This window comes from Mandrillus leucophaeus, unplaced genomic scaffold, assembly GCF_000951045.1.
Source record: "Mandrillus leucophaeus isolate KB7577 unplaced genomic scaffold, Mleu.le_1.0 Scaffold447, whole genome shotgun sequence".
In the NCBI taxonomy this organism is placed as follows: Eukaryota; Metazoa; Chordata; class Mammalia; order Primates; family Cercopithecidae; genus Mandrillus; species Mandrillus leucophaeus.
In genome coordinates, this window is record NW_012104776.1 from 122,898 (window position 1) to 139,873 (window position 16,976).

At 33.7% G+C, this 16,976-nt stretch overlaps 1 protein-coding gene and 1 long non-coding RNA gene across 5 annotated transcripts in view; one reads left to right on the forward strand and one right to left on the reverse strand.

Moving 5' to 3' along the window:
• The window catches only part of BMPR1B (bone morphogenetic protein receptor, type IB), a 163,432-nt gene that overhangs the window by 85,300 nt on the left and 61,156 nt on the right, over window positions 1–16,976 (forward strand). Inside the window, exon 1 of one of the 4 annotated variants that reach the window (XM_011994206.1) lies at window positions 9,242–9,398. The exons of the other annotated variants lie outside the window; for them this stretch is intronic. The gene's annotated coding sequence lies outside the window, so the exon portion shown is untranslated. Of the gene's footprint in view, window positions 1–9,241; window positions 9,399–16,976 lie in introns of those variants that run through there. 4 annotated transcript variants of the gene reach the window in all.
• Window positions 7,104–12,586, reverse strand: LOC105549601. The gene is made up of 2 exons (XR_001007572.1): window positions 12,467–12,586; window positions 7,104–7,563 (listed from the first exon to the last, which is right to left on the reverse strand). It is a non-coding gene; the product is annotated as an uncharacterized LOC105549601 (long non-coding RNA).

Consider the following 16,976-nt stretch of genomic DNA (forward strand, 5'->3'; position numbering starts at 1 on the left):
ACTGCCTGTCGTTTCATATTCATGCATAGGTAAAAGATCAGTTTAAAATACAAAATGGACAGTAGGTTTTAATTTATCAGAATATGAAAATTTCATTGATAGGGTTTTAGAGCCTATATTGTAAGTTTTAAGAAACTCCCTGTTGTTCAGTTATAGTGTATATTAAAGAATAACCACTCATATGAAAAGGCTATTAAAATAGCCTCCTTTCTAACTGCGTATCTGTGTGGGACCAATTATTCTTAATATGTGAATCACAACAACATGTTGTAACAGATTGAGTGCAAAAGCAAACATCTAGTTTCTTCTATTAAATTAGACATTAAAGAGATTTGCAAAAATGTAGAGCAGTGCCACTGTTTTCTTGAAAATATGTTTAAATATAATGAATTTATTATTTTTAAAATGAATTACACATTTTTTTAACTATTCAGTTTTTTTTAACATAGTAAATACTGAAAACTGTATCCAGATACATAGAAAATTTGGTATCCTCAGTCATTTTTAACAATGTAAAAGGGTCCCAAGAAGAAAGTATTTGAGAACTGCTGTCTAGAGGAATCACTGCTTTTAAAAGTCGCAGAGTGCAGAGCTTTACTTCCTTCCACTTTGTCTGCTGCTCAGTAGTTTGTACTCAGGCAAATAACCTCTTCCAGCTCTAGTCCCCTCATCATTTGTAAAATGAGAGGAGTAACACTTACGTGGCAGAGTATTTTGAGGACTACATTAAACAAGATTTATAAACCTGTAATAGGGGATAGATAAATGATTACATCTCATTTAATCTCCCAAACTCCGTGAAGTGTAAGTATTGTTGCTGTGAAGTGTTTGAGACCAAAGGAAATTAAGAACTTGCTTAAGGTCACAGACTAGTAAATGGCAGTCAGATCTGGAATCCTTGTTTTATTCATGGAATATTCAGTACCCTTTTTTCATGCTATAGATTTGAAAAAAGAGTACATGTAAGCAAAGTAGAAGTTACATAGAATCACAATATATTTGAAGTACAAGAGAGGTTAGAGAATTTATCTTCCTACAACCTCATTTTATTGATAAGGTAACTCAGGGCATGCAGGTACAACAGTGTGAACCCTAACTTGCTTTGAAGCTGGCAGTATTTTTAACATAATCATCTCATTCCTGTTAAGCATTCTTCTTTTTTATTTTTTGCTTGACCACACCAAAAGAATTCAGACCTCTTTGGCAAGAACTGTCCTTATCTGTTCCACAAAGATGCCAATGATAACAAAAAACAGATTATAAGGAAACAGAAAGATTATGGTGAATATAATCATGGTAAATAACTATAATCTTCTACGGCTATAGGCTGATTTTTGTTGTAGAAGCGAAAAGAAAAATTTACAATGTTTTTCAAACCTTAGAATCTCAAGAGTTAGAAGTTTAACTGAAGTGATGGAAAAAGGGAGTGTGTGTGTGTTACAGGGGAAAGGGAGAGACTTACTACTGTAATAAAAAAGTGAAAGGAACTGGAAATATTTGGAACAGGAAAGTGCTTATGATATTCAGGGTCAGATAACTCATCTCCTCAGAGCAGCCTAATAAGATTTCAGGATAACACACTATTTTTTGGTGGTTCTTGATATTATACTATGCATGCAGATGCTTCACCTTCAACCCAAAGATACCTTATGGAGGATGGAATTAAGGGTTTGGTTCACCACTCTATAACCACTCCATAAAGCATATCTCTTTTTTGTGTGTTTCTTCGTAATTTCTTCCCATTTTACTATTACTAAGTAGAATTAAAGACATAATCACTTGAGTTAATGGTGCAGTATTAAACTATATTTTTATGTAATTAAATATATTTTGTATATAATAAGCTCAAAGGAAATGCAGATTATTTTCAGATTAGTCAGTGATTAATTTTGGAAATTCACAACTATTCACTTTTGGCTGTATATCCTGACATTTTCTCCTTTCTCTAATATACTAAAGTTCTTGTTTCAGTCCTTTCAAATCCCTTTCTAAGTAAAGTCACTAATATAAACTCATAAATAATTTTATATGTATGTAATATTCCCTAAATATGTAAAATTAGATATGTAAATATGTAAAATCTCCCTGAAATTAGATTAAATCAGTGACATTTATACATATATTCATATCTAATTTATAAGATATATATATCTTTATATACAGATATAATTTATATATAATAAAAAATATTTATATATTTTATATAAGTTCAGTACTCTACATGATCTATACATATCTTTATAAATATATATTTACACATATGTGTGTCTATATACATATATACATATGTGTAGGTGTGTGTGTATATATGTGTATATGTGTATATATACATATTTTTTTTCATGTAAATGATTTTCTATGTTTGTGGTCAGAGTAGGTTCAGATTTATTTTTATCCCTCTGTAATCTTAGGCAATGGGAGGTTAGATGTCCTTTTCCCAAATTTTGTTTTAGGTAAGGGTAAAGTTCGAAGTGGTCAGAGGAAAGCAATCCCCATGTGGAGCATTACTACATTACAATGTTGACTCAGGGACACTTCCCTTGCACTAAATTCCTAATCTAGGCAGGTATGTTTGTCTGAGTCTTTTCCATAATCTGGTTCATTCACTCAGTATTACCTTAACAAATGTATCGTAAGAACCTGTGTTTACTACCTGAGTCTTACTTGGTGAATCATCACTGTGCTGGTTTTCTAACCAAGACATTGGGGAGATTTCTGAGTCAGTAGCATAGCTAGAGCTAGAAATCATGATTCCTACACCTGCTTGGAGTCTAGTTATCCTGTTACACGTGTGAGTTGGCCTATTGAAAGAGCTGGTGCCTGGTTTCATGTTTTGTATGTAAGTTTTTACATTTTGACATGAAGGCCTAAGCACAGGCATCTCAGGTTTTCCTCTCAGAATTCTCATCACCTTTCTTCCCCATACACTCATTTTGTCTTTGTTGTAAAACCCTTCTTTAGCCAGGCTGGTCTAGGTTGGGAAAACGACTCTTTGATCATAACCGAAGAAGGAATGTATCAAAGCAAACCATCCTCTGTGAGAGGGACTGTGGCCATGGCTGTACACCTGGGTGTGTGAGAAGAAATGGGATCCAGCAGACCAATGGCAGGTCGCTCCCCTGAGACAGCAAGCAAGGATGAAAGACAGTTTGCAAACAGGAGTTGCTTGTGAAGTCGAGAGAGGCAAACAGGAACATTTCACACCTGCTGTTTCCTGTCCTCTCAGTGTGTGCAGGAGGGAAGAAAGGAGACATCTGGGTCTCAAAGAATATCAAAGTTTTTGAGAAATCAAGGAGGAGGCAGAAAAGGATCTCAGATAAAAAAGACATTCTGCACATACACTCAAGTACAGAGACACTTGCACCATTCCCTGCCCCTCAACTTGTTTTCCCCATGCATTGTGGAATGTTAGTAATGAAGGCCTCTGGGTTTGCTGCTTGTGAGGAGGAAAGTAATGCTGGGAAACTTGATATGTGTAAATAGAAAATATATAAGCAAAGTTATCAGCCAGTCTTGATGTTGCAGCGGAAGCTGAGAGTGCCGTGGTATATCCTGTTTTGTGCATTAGCTTTTTCTGGGGCATGAGCATTCAGGCATTTTATGAAGAACTTAGAAAAAGGAAAAAATGTTTTGAAGTTTTATATTTTTGATCATTAGCTGGAAGGTTTGTCCAGTAGTAAGTTACTTGTGAGATTTATAAAATATTAGGAACGTTTGGCAAGAAGAGACAGGTTTTATGGGAATAATTTGTTTCCTGTTGACCCTCACTGTGGACATATTTGTGTGTACCTGTGTGTGTGTAAAAAGGAGGGTTTATAGAAATACAAACTCTTTTGAATGAATATGAACATGATTGACAATGAATTTTAAAGGTATAAACTGATATGATTCTGAATCATTGATAAACATTCATAAAGCTATGACTATTAGGTCATTTTACTGGTGGAAAGATTTTTCTAATCTTGATTGGAGTCATTTGATGGCAAGAATCCTTTCTTGTCACTATTTTTTGAAAATTAAGAACATGTCATGTTTGTTGCTGTTTGTGTCTAATAGAGGTTTTAAATGATAACTATAGTTTTTAGCTTGAACACTGGTAATTTCAGATATGAAAGTACTTTTGCCATCTTTCTGTGCCAGGCTTGTTACACAGCAGTCAAAATATGTGATGGTTTTCTTAAGACCAGTAGCCATTAATGCGAACCAGTATTCTTAAGCATTTGTTACTGATAACTTCACATTTAATTGTTTGTGGTTTGTCATAGTTTTCATGACATGACAAAAACTTACATGTGTTGATATTGAATATTTTATTGTTGTTCAATCTGTTGTCAGTGAAATAGAAAGGAGAAGGTGCTATTGGAGAAAACATTAAAGGTTTACTAAGAAGTGGCAGTGAGTTTGATGTTAGTAGAGGTCATGCCTTTGAACAGTACTGCTAAGGAATAGATCTAATGAGATTTGGGATGTTTCAAAAAGTTAGTCAGCATCAGTGTAATATTCCTTCAGGGAGCATTTGTAATGCCCACAAGAATGTGTCCGTAGAGAGATCAGATTCCAGGCTAGCCTTTATTTGCTTTCAGTAGTTGACATAACACACACCTGTGTGTTCTCTTCGCTAACCTCAAAATTGTTTTGAAAAGCTTCTGACATTTGGAAGCGTGAAAGAGAGAAGATTTTGATTTGTTTTCTGGCAAGTAGGAAAAATAAATTCTAAATGTTGTGTTTTACCCATATATGGCCCTTGCAGTAAAGGCCTTGGTGTGTCTCATATCCTTCTTTTTTTTTTTTGTAACAGAATCTCCCTCTGTTGCCCAGGCTGGAGTGGCACAATTTTGGCTCACTGCAGCCTCCGCCTCCAGGCTCAAGTGATTCTCCTGCCTCAACCTCTCTAGTAGCTGGGATTACAGATGTGTGCCACCACACCTGGCTAATTTTTGTATTTTTAGTAGAGACAGAGTTTAGCCATGTTGGCCAGGCTGGTCACGAACTTTGTCTCATGTCCTTCTAATCAATTGTGGAATAAAGCCTCTATGGTTCCATGATAGATTATATTTAATTATATAGTGTTTTCCTTGAAGCATTTTAACATGCTAGAGATAGATGTGTGTGTGTGTGTGTGTGTGTGTGTGTACATGTGTGTGTGTTTACAGTTAGATGTAAAATAGCACTTGTGTTTTCTTCTTGAAGGGAGTCATTTAGAAATTATCTCTCAGCCGGGGGGTGCAGTGGCTCACACCCGTAATCCCTGAACTTTGGGAGGCCAAGGCAGATGAATTGCTTGAGTCCAGGAGTTCAAGACCAGCCTGGGCAACATGGCGAAATGCTGTCTCTACAAAAAATAGAAAACTTAGCCAGGTTTGGTAGTGCATGCCTGTAGTCCCAGCTACTTAGGGAAACTGAGGTGGGAGGATCACATAAGCACGGGAGATTGAGGCTGTAGTTAGCTGTGATTGTGTCACTGCACTCTAACCTGGGCGACAGAGCGAGACTCTGTCTCAAATAAATAAATTAAATAAATAAATAAATAAATAAAAAGAAATGATCTCTCCTGATAGTTTGTGTGTAGGAAAAGAAGTGATAAAACTCACCTAATTGAACTTCACCTTTTACATAGTGATAGATAAAGCTTTCCTTGATAGCATACATTGGCTCAGTGCCAGTAGTACCATAAATGCTGTTTCTTAAGAGAATGTCAAGTTTCAGTAAATTTACTTTGAACTTCAAAGCAGTGTGCAATAACTTTGATAATCAAGCTGATCTTATAAAATGATATAAAAGATGTTATGTTTATAATTATAAAAATGTTGAATTTTCTGTTTTAACATCCCTGATGTCCCACATTGATTTTTATTGCATTCACAGATTTTTCTTTTCAGAAGTAAGCTTCACATGGTTTGACATCAGCAGCTTATTTCTTGCAATCTGTTTAATTGAGACTTTTCTGCTGTTTATCCTAAAATGCAGATAAATGGCTTTCAGCACACTGTTTATAGTGTAATAGCTCCTGAAGTGAGTCAGCATTATCAGCTAGAGTCTCCATGTCATAACTAATGGTCTCTCTGCTTATACTTTCCTGCTAGTGAGGAGCCACTGAACTCCACAGAGGCAGGAGCCTTGCATAGTTGGGGGTGGGTAGATTGTTTTGAATGGTGCCTATTGGACAAGGCTTTTTTCCTCCTTTATTGGTGTGAAATGAGAAGAGAAATATGTCATTTTCATGATTTTAGCATGCATGCTCAAAAGTGCCATGTTCTAAGGCTGGGGCAAAGAACTTTTAGGATGTAGTGATCCTGGAGGGATTTGTTTTATTCCAGATTATCTGCTATTTCGTAATAGCACAATTTTAATACTTTTCTGTTGAGGCTGTTTGACTCGCTGCTAGAGAATGGCAGCTACTAGGAAGTATTTGTATTACTACCAAATAGTTATGGGCTTAATAATAAAAGTGAGTATTGTTTGTTTCCCAAGAAAGAAAGAAACTAAAAAACTTCAATTGTTAACTAATTGTTTATCATAAATCAGGCCTATTCATTTTGAGAGGTCATTATGCTTTTTCTTTAGAGGAAAAAAAAAACAAAAAAAAAACAACAACTATGAGACCCCTAGGGAAGATCAACAGACTTGACCATGAGAGTTAAAACTGACAAGTTTTGCCAACCTTTAATTATTTGCTGGGTTTTTACATAGAAGATAGAGGATTATGTAGGTAAATACAGGGAATAGTTTTCATAACTGAAGTACCAGTGAATACATTTTGGTAAAATATTTTGTTTGATCTCATTTGTTCTTTTAGAATGTGGAAAATTTTGACTGAAGTGGCCATTAAGATAGCCATGGTCCTTTGCCCCCATATTAGTATTATGATTGTTTGGGATCACTTTGGTCATTTAAATACAATGTATTTATTTTTTAATTCGCTCTGATACTGAAATTTAAGATAATATATTCAATTTCTTAAAAATATTTCAAAGTGGAAAAACGTAACACACACAAATACATCTACCTAATATTGGTGTGGCTTAAAATATAGAAATATCTGAAGATAGGGTTTGTGAATGGTAATTGTTTCTCACATAGTATCCCAGATACAGGCTTTTTGTTGTTCTTTTTTTGGTGGTGATTTGTTTATTGTGAGAGCCCGTATTGACAGTTATTTAAAAAAGGAGAAAGGAAACATTTTGACCTTAGAGTAGAATTTATGGGTGAGAACATTACTGGCATAAATGAGAAGATATGAATTCGATAGAAGAATATAAAGGAAGAAAATTTAAAGGTAAAATTAACAAGGCTTTTAAAGACTGGGACCACTGAGGTGTACTGGGTGTTATACAATTTAAAAAATAAGAATATAAAAGTGCTTTAGGAGAATGTTTTGAAAACTGAAGCCATTTGTTTATCCAAAGAGGGACAGCTTGAGCAGCATCAGGCCAGAATGTTCCTCTGTGTGCCATGCCCAGATTGAAGATAACACAATTATTATAATAACATAGTTTCAATTCAAATCTCTCCTCAGTGTTTCTGCCCAGAATTCAACAAGATTGTCCTTTGGCAGTCTTATTCCTGCAAATCAAAGCAAAGTAGATGGTGGTTCAGTATTTCAGCCTATTAAGTATAATTTCAAGAAAAAAGATTTATCATAAATTATCAAAACTCTATGAACTCTAGTCTTACACGTATCCAAGTTGCAGTTCAACTGTCTTATTTTACTTGGATATAGACTAATGGAAGAGTTAGGGGAATACTAGTAAAACATCTTACAGCACACTTCCTGAATACCATTCTTCTTTCAGTTCGGCCTCAGGGTGTTACTTGGAAATTGAAATGCAGTATTCTAACACAAGTGTTTGAATACAAGGGAAAACTATAAGATTTGTCAAATTCTGTTGAGAGAAATGTTCTTATGTACACAGGAATTTTTTTGACCCTATTTATTTTAATACATATCCTATGCATATTTTTTTCTAACAAAATTTTTAATATACTTTTTGACTACTAGGGAATTAGCATATAAACAGCAATAACAAAAATAACTTAAAATGTTTAACATGTTCTTTAATATATATATTTAAATTATAGTTACATTTTGTAAAAATTATATTTACATTTTGAATTGATGTGCTTTCTTCGTTTCAGCTCTTTTTGTAAAGGAACTTTTTTGGTTTGTTTTTGACCATCTGCTGTTAGGCAGGGGTGTCTGTTTTTTGGATAAGATTTTAGGTTATTTGTTTAAAGTGGCACAGATACTAGCTTGGAGGACACATGATTTTATGTTTATCTATGGTATAAAAGGAAATAGAGTGAAACTTTTGGTGTGAGTGAACAATCAGCAGACCTTTTATGACAAAAGAACAACAACAAAATTGACAACTTTTATGCCACACTCTCCAAATAGATTTTAAGGTTCATGAACATAGTGGCCATTTCTTCTTCAACTCTTTGAGCCCAAAGTGCTTACAGCACTTTGAAATATTTGTGTATGGTAAATATTTCTTAATATTTGTGTATGATAAATATTTCTTAAATCAATTTGGACTTGTTAGCAGCTTTAAGGTGGCTCTAATAAATATTTCATTCTGTTTTAACCATATATGATGAATAGGATAGCTGTGTCTCAACTATAAATTTTATATCAAAATTTTTAATGAATCAAGTCAAATGATATGGTAGATTTAATAAAAAGATAGAAATAATGGCATTCATTTGGTCTTCAGTTTTCCAAACATTTTGAAATTTTCCAAATTTTAAAAGGAATTTAACATTTAGTAAAGGTAAATCTCCTTAATGACAGATTTCTAAATGTTTGTGTAGTTGATTGATTTATGAAATTGAGATTCTCTTAAGATAAACTTAAGACATTGCATATTGAAATAACATTCTGATTGTCAAAAGATATTATAAAAATAGATTTCTAGATATTTAAATGATGAATTCTAGATATTTTTCTGCCTTGCATAGACTCAGAGGTAGCTTTTAACCATCTGGAAATGTTACATAACACACTGTGGTCAGTGACCTTTTTTTCATTCTTTTTCCTTTTTCTTTTCTTTCTTTCTACTTTTTTTTTGTTTGTTTTTGACTCCTAGGTTTCTTTTCTTTTTTACCTTTCCACTGTCATATGCCATGGGTCCTGAACATAGCTCATTGCTTGACCGGAATAATCTCTCTTGCCAGCTTATAATCAAAGGGAGCACTGAGAAAAACAGCTGAGCTGTATTAGGCAACCACAGTCTGGGCTGCATTTCTTAACTGCTGAATAACACATCACAGGTGCAGGATTAGTGCTGCCTACGGTGCTGGGCTTTTTAGTGGAAACCCCTAGCAATTCTGTGCCTCCTCCTCATGTCTCTCATCCCAGGGAGCCTGGCAACGATATATCAAGCGTACAGAAATCAAAAGTGAGTAGTGGGAGAAGCTTTATATCTCACGGAGACTGTTTTTCTTTTCCCTCCAAAAAATGTAAGCAAGATGAGTAAAGCCAATTCTGGCACAATAAAAGATGTTAGAACTTAGCCTTTCTTGGCATAGATGGTGAAATAGACTAATTCAAGGGGATCAAAAATTTTGTCTAAAAAAATTACAGGGCAAGAAAATATCATTTAACTGAACTCTTCTGGTAGTGTATAATTTAGGTTACTTTTAAATTAATGATGTTCTTTATTAACTTTTGTGTTATGTGTGTTGGAGTGAGTGTGTGTTTGCCCCTACACATTTTCAGCACTGTCAAGGTTAAAATCAAGTGTTGTGGTTGTATAAAGGTCTTGTGGTTTAATTTTTTATAGTTTTTGATGTTGTGAATTCTTTTACTATTAATGTATCAACTATACAATTCTAGATTCATAGATTATAAAGGTCTAGGTTTCTTTCTTGCAAATATGAGTTTTAAAAAATGCAAAATGATTCTTTAAAGTATAAATGTAATGATTTAGATGTTAGATCAAATGAATGTTTCAAAAGTATAGTTACTAAGATATTTATTTTTGACCAAGAAGGATATAAATTGTTTTAGCATGATAAAGTATACATTTGGAGAAGTGAGGCAAGTATGTTTTAGTAATTCGTATCATTTTTGGTATCTATCTTAGCAAATTTCTCTGTGTTGTACAATAGATAAGTGTAAAAGCACATGGATGGCACTGCAGATTTTAAACAATTTTCTTTGGTTTCCAGTTTGTTCTCTTAAAACTATGATGGCTTTCTCATGTTTACATTGCATTCTTATTCATTTTATTGCTGGTGATCATTATTCCATATTGTTTCACCAGAGTTAGACCTTTAAACTCATTGATGGTGATAATAGTCGATAATAATGTTTAGCTTAAAATATATATCCTATATTTTATACCTCAAGTATTTAAACATTTGAACTAGCAATATATTTGAATATTTTTGTCAGTAATAACTAAGGTTACCTTTAACAGTTATCCTATTAGAGGATACAGTAAGGATTAGAAGCAGACAGGTTCTAAATGCTTTCCAGGTTTTTTCTTTGGGGAAAAAGAATAGCACAAACACGGTGATTTGGTTTCTGGTTTGTCTGGCTTCATTGTCACTTCCCTTCTTTACATATATGAATCTATAAAATAGTTTTATACACTAGGCTGTCTTGGGAGTGCTTTGCAAAGCTGCAGAGTAAGTTTTGGTGTGGAGGCAAGTTTAACATCTACTTTGATTAGCTTCAGAACTCTGTGAAGCAGAGCATTCATAGAAACTCTGCTGAATAAAACCATAGCTCCTGGCTTGGAAATCTGCCAAGTTCTGGTTGACTCTTTGACATTATTGTCAAAGAGACCACGGTTCAGTTTCTTTTGTAACAATGTGGACCTGAATTGACACACTAAATATTTTAAAATACAAAGGCATTTTTTTATTTTTAATCATTCTATCAGCTGAGATTATGCTATTTTATGACAATGGCTTCAGTTTGATGTTGCATATTTTTCAAATCATGGTTACTTGCTTGTCAAGTTAATTTTGTTCTTACGTTGTTGCTTTTATTAAAAATACTTACAAACAACTTGTGTTTTAGAGATTTTTCAAAGGTTTTTAATTTATATAAACAATTTGATTGAGTTTCTCTAAATTCAGAAGCAGAGTAAAACTAAGGGAAAGCCTAGCTGTTGTTTTAAATTTAAAGAGCATAATTGTGATGTCCAAAGAATTTTTGTTACTACCATAGTTACTGTTCTTGCTGAGGTTTATACTTCTATATCAATTACCTGGAAAACAAATGAATATAAATGTTTGTGTTGTCTGTTGACTTGTATGTCATATTTACTCTTCTCATGATTTTTTTATGTCATAGTCTGGTATCACATAAAACAAAATGAGTGATTGAAGCTTTTACTTTTTATTCAGATGTTTTTAGGTCTCTTGGCAGGGTTTTACTGATGTGAAAATGTTGAAAACATGATTATCAATCATAACCTGAGTGGATGTGGTGATGTCGATGTGTCAGTATGGTGAAAAGAGAAACAATTGCCAGTGAATAGAAACACCCACAAATATTTTATGAAGCCCTGGTTTCTAGAAAGAGCCAGTACTTCTCTCATATTTAAAATTAGTGTTTCTCTTAATCTACTCATTAGTGTTGACCATGAGTGGCTGAAATGAAAAACTGGCAATATCCCTGGTTCTGGTGGTTATGGTTTCTCTAAAAGATACTGGTTGATTACTGCCACACAAAGTAATCTTCCCTGTTACACACTCCTGTCTAGTACTTATATTTGGCAATTACGTGGCATTGTGACATCTCTTTTATTGTTTTCCTGTACTGTATTTCGGCTCTCCATATGTAGTTGATTTGTCTCACAGTGTTCCACGTGTGGCTGATTTGTCTTACAAGCAAGATTGTTATTTTATTGAGGACACCGTCAAGTACTCTGGGTCATTGTGTTATGTAAATGGATTTAATGATTATTTGCTAAATGAATCAATGCACCAAGAGATGAAAGAAAATAAGAAATTTTGGTCATCCTTGAACAAACTTTCAGTGTGTTTCTTAAGCTGAAAACCTTATATTTTTATAGACTGTTCACCGTGATTAATCTAGAAAGGAAGGAAAAGTAAAAGGCAGTAAAATGAAGCAAAAGAAAGAGGAATTGAAGAGGAAGAGGAGAGCCAGGAAGGGGAAAAGATAATAGGGAAGAAAAGGAAAGGAAGACAAATAGAAACAGGAGATAAAGGAGTAGGGAAAAGGAAAACTGAATAATAGTAAGAGTCAGCAGCACATAAAACAACAATTTATTATTATTGACTCTTACTGTATGCAAAGAACCATAGTTGATGCTTTATGTGGATTTCTCCTCTACTCCAACCAGTGAGTGCTGCTACTCTCCACATCTTCTATAAGGAATGTTAAGTCACTTGCTAAGCCCATAAAAGTAGCTCGGCCGGAGTTTGAACCTACTTGCATCTTTTACCCTACGTTGTCATTAAGTCTGCCTCCACTGCTCAGTGACCATACGTGATACTGCTTTGTCATCTGACATTTCACCCCTGCACAGCATGTCCAGAAATTTAGCACCAGCATCTTCCCTTACCTGTCTCTTACCTGATTTCTGTCTGTTGAAGGAAAAAGATTACTGTATAGGTAACATCACAGTTAATATTAGAAAATCTGTTCTTTCCCTGCATATGATTTTGCTCTGGTATTTTTTAATAAAAATTGTATTTATATTTTGTTACTTTCCAGAAAAGTTTAGGTATATGTCCCAACTTTTTATTTAGTGTGTGTGTGTATGTATATATATATGTAAAACTTTTTCCTAAATTTTTGCTGCAAAGAGCATAGAAAATGATTTATTTGAAAGTACTTTAGTATAAGGAAAAATGGTTAGGTGATGAAAATGAAAGTCGGGCCTTTAGAGTTGAAAAATTTAGACAATGAATTGAGTTAAATGATTCAAGGTTTAAGTGTTAAAAATTAGTGATTAAACTATCTGATATCACAAAAATTATTTAAAAAATTAATGTTGTTTTAAAGTTGTAATCAGAGTTTTATTCCTGTGTGAAATAGACTCTTAAAAAAAAACTGTGAGTATTTAAACTAGTTTTGGTTAAGAAAGAAAATGGGCGTTGATTTGCATTATTTGTTATCATGACAGTACAAATAGCTATAGGATGGGTCATTCCCAAAGTTGTTGCTAGCCAGTTCAGTACTTTCAAGTTTTTCTTCCACTAACCTCTTTACCCTGGACGTTTAAAGTGCAGACTTCTGTAATATGAATTTCAATTTCTCTTCTTGCCCCTGCCTGCCCTCTGGTGTAGAAGGTGAAGAATAGTGATGAGAATCAACATTTTGTTAAGTTTTGTGATATTCAAAGAGTTTGAAAATGAAAAAGATAAAAGACGATAGATTATTAGTAGACCTTGTGTGACACAAAATGATTATATGTCACTTTTTAATGAATTTTAAAGACTCATATCCATTTCTAAGTGCATTACATATTGAATTTAATATTACTGAATTACCTCTGTTGTTCATACAGATTTTTCTCTATGTGTTTAAATGTGACAGTGGATTTTGATACCCTTTTGACTGTCTATAACATAAAACAGTCCTTTATATCACAAATTAAAAATGTTTTATTTATGATATTTTTGAACTGGTAAGAATGTTACTGAAAAAAAACTAAACATGGTTAAAACATACTTTAGGATTTAATGAATTGATTTTGAAGGTAAAATGTAATTTTTGTAACATTGTACCCATGATATGTAATAGTATGAAATTTTTTTACATTTTACTTTTGTTCTGCATTTTCTGTAAAAATCATGTATAGGAGTATATAATAATATAAAATAATATAGAGATATTTTTAAAATAATGAACTGATTAAGTGTATACATTAAAGAACAAGTTATTTTATAATGTTTATATGAGGCTTCCAATTCATTATTGTCCACTGTTTTCAATTAAATACTTTAAAGAAATTATAACTCTATTTCCTACTACAAGAGATTCCATAGAAAACATGTACATAGCTGAAAACATGTATATAACTGCAACATATTTTCCAGAAAAGATATTCAGGATATTCAAGAAAAATAACTTTCTTTTTAATCCTTGTAATTGAATGGAAGTTACAATGTTGCATTCTGATCATTAGGTAATTTCATGAAATTTGATTAATTTGCCTGAAAAATCTATAAACCTATTTCTAAAGAAATATTCTTAATATTCTATTTTTCTATTATTCCTTATAAGAATCATAAGGAATATAATTTAGTCGTGGTTCAGTAACACACACTCAAACATCCTATGAAAATAATTCAGTGGTTTATTTGCATTCCAAAAATCCAGCGATCCTCTGAAAAATGAGAAGCAATTTTAGAGTGGCTTCCAAAAGCCTTACTTTTTATTATTATGATAATTTAGTTAGTAAACTAAACTATAACTATATAACTATATATGTATGTATATGACTATATATATATAAACTATACATAACAAACTAAGTGAACTACACATGTGTAGTGTCTGGATTTATACTGTTTTAAAGATCAGTTATTAAAGAGAGAAAGAGGGAAGAAGAGAAGAGAGGGGAGGGAGGGATGAAAGAATAAAAGAAAAAAAGAAATGGCAAAATGGAATGGGCTCTTAATGAGTGACTTACTTGATATAGTATTTATTCCTGAGAAATTTCCTGAAAGGATAATTTTTCTCAGTTTTTTTCTTTATATTTTCTCTCAGGTTTATTCATGATTCTGTTTTAAAATATTTATTGAAAACCTATATTTATTTAAAATGCAGTTGGGAAGAAATAATCAACTTTGTTGACGTTTGCTCTACAATTAACTAGAAACTATTCCCTATTTGACTTTTGTTTTTCTTTTTTTGAGACAGAGTCTCGATCTGTTGCCAGGCTAGAGTCCAGTGGTGTGATCTTAGCTCACTGCAACCTCCACTTCCTGGGTTCAAGCGATTCTCCTGCCTCAGCCTCCCAAGTAGCTGGGACTACAGGCACGTGCCAACCACGCCCAGCTAATTTTTGTATTTTTAGTAGAAACAGTGTTTCACCATGTTGGCCAGGATGGTCTCCATCTCTTGACGACATGATCCGCCCATCTCAACCTCAAGTGCTGGGATTACAGGTGTGAGCCATCACGCCCAGCCTGACTTTCTTTGGTGAAAAACTTTTTGTAGATTTTACTCTATTGATTTAGTAAATAAAATGTACTAAATTACATTTAATTTTTTTAATGGTTAGATACCTTCCGGTTGTTTTCAAGGATTATCATTTTTTATAAAACTAACACAAAATCAAGTAAAATGAGGATTTAATTAATAAATATTTATATGAGTCAACTAAATCAAACTTTTATCTCTTTTGATGGCTGCCTTTTTCCTGCTTCCAATGGAAGGATACTAATACAATAAAATGTGAGAAGATATATTCTTATATGTTATTTTAGTCAGATATCTGATATTTGGGATATATCTTCATTATTGCTAATCCACTGGATGTTTGTTAATCATCTTGATGTTTACATTTATTATGAATACCTGCCGTTTGTCTTTTCTTCTATTTATTATTTCAGCATCATAATTATCAGACAAATTCATGTTTTCATAAAATAATTATTTCTATATATGCATGTAATTGTCTTTTTCATGTCATAGCTGATATATTCTCTTTTGTTTATGATCCAAAATGCCTGGCTTGTATCTGTGAGACTGGATTTTGTACAACTTCAGTATGACTAGATATTAAAGTGATCCTTTTATAAATACCTTTGCATAATTATAAAGTTAGATAAAACAGTCCAGTTTCTCATTGGCCCTTTTCTCAAACGTGGAGTACACATGAAGAAGATCTTACCATCTTTCTTTCTCATAGTTTTCTTAGCGTTTAAGGTGAGTCTCACCAGGTTCATTCTGCTGCTGCTTCTCTTCCGCCTTGCCTTATATCTGTTAAGCTACACATTATCAATTGTTTGTTTATTTATTTTTGAGACGGAGTCTCATTCTGTCACCCAGGCTGGAGTGCAGTGGAGCAATCTTGGCTCACTGCAAGCTCCGCCTCCCAGTTTCACGCCATTCTCCTACCTCGGACTGAGTAGCTGGGTCTACAGGTGCCCACCACCACACCTGGCTAATTTTTTATATTTTTAGTAGAGACAGGGTATCACCGTGTTAGCCAGGATGGTCTCGATCCCCTGACCTCATGATCTGCCCGCCTCGGCCTCCCAAAGCACTGGGATTACAGGCATGAGCCACCACGCCCGGCCATCAATTATTTTAAAGTTATCAGGTGATTGGTAATATTGTGACTTGTGTAGATTGTAGATTTCCCAACAATTTAAGCACACATGTAAACGTAACACATGAAAACATGGTGAGACATCAGTGGAGTTAGTGTTAACTACCAAGCCATAGTCGTTGGTCCCGAGCGGAATCCCGTCATGAAGATTAGCTAGAGAAGTTCCTTCTTGGCTGGATTCTCTTTTGATGTCCAGTTCCTCATTGTTCACTGATGTGCTTTATTCCACATCAGGATATGTGACTAATACTTCCTTAGATTGAGTGGACAAGGAATTTGTAAATGCATTTAAATAGCTCTAACTATTATCTGTCCTAATTTGCTACTCCATAGATCCATGCAGATGTAGAAACAGGAATGTAGAAAGAGGAATTATGGCCCCTTTGAAAGTAGATTGTGAAAATTTCATAATGCAAAATTCAGTATTCCCTGACAGAGATAATCACATTTTTCTAAAAGATACAGGATTTTCATGCATTTCTTCAGTACCTATATGGTGATATAAATCCTTCTCTACATCTCTCTCTGTTTCCAACACACACACACACACACACACACACACACACACACACTACAGTAGGTTTGTTATACACATCTAGATGTGTATAAGAGACAGGTTCTCAGGCGCTATATGGGTTCTTTCAAATTAGAAACTCATGAGTTTTCATTATGAAGGCCGTGCGTGATTATTTGATGATTTTCTTCCCTCTG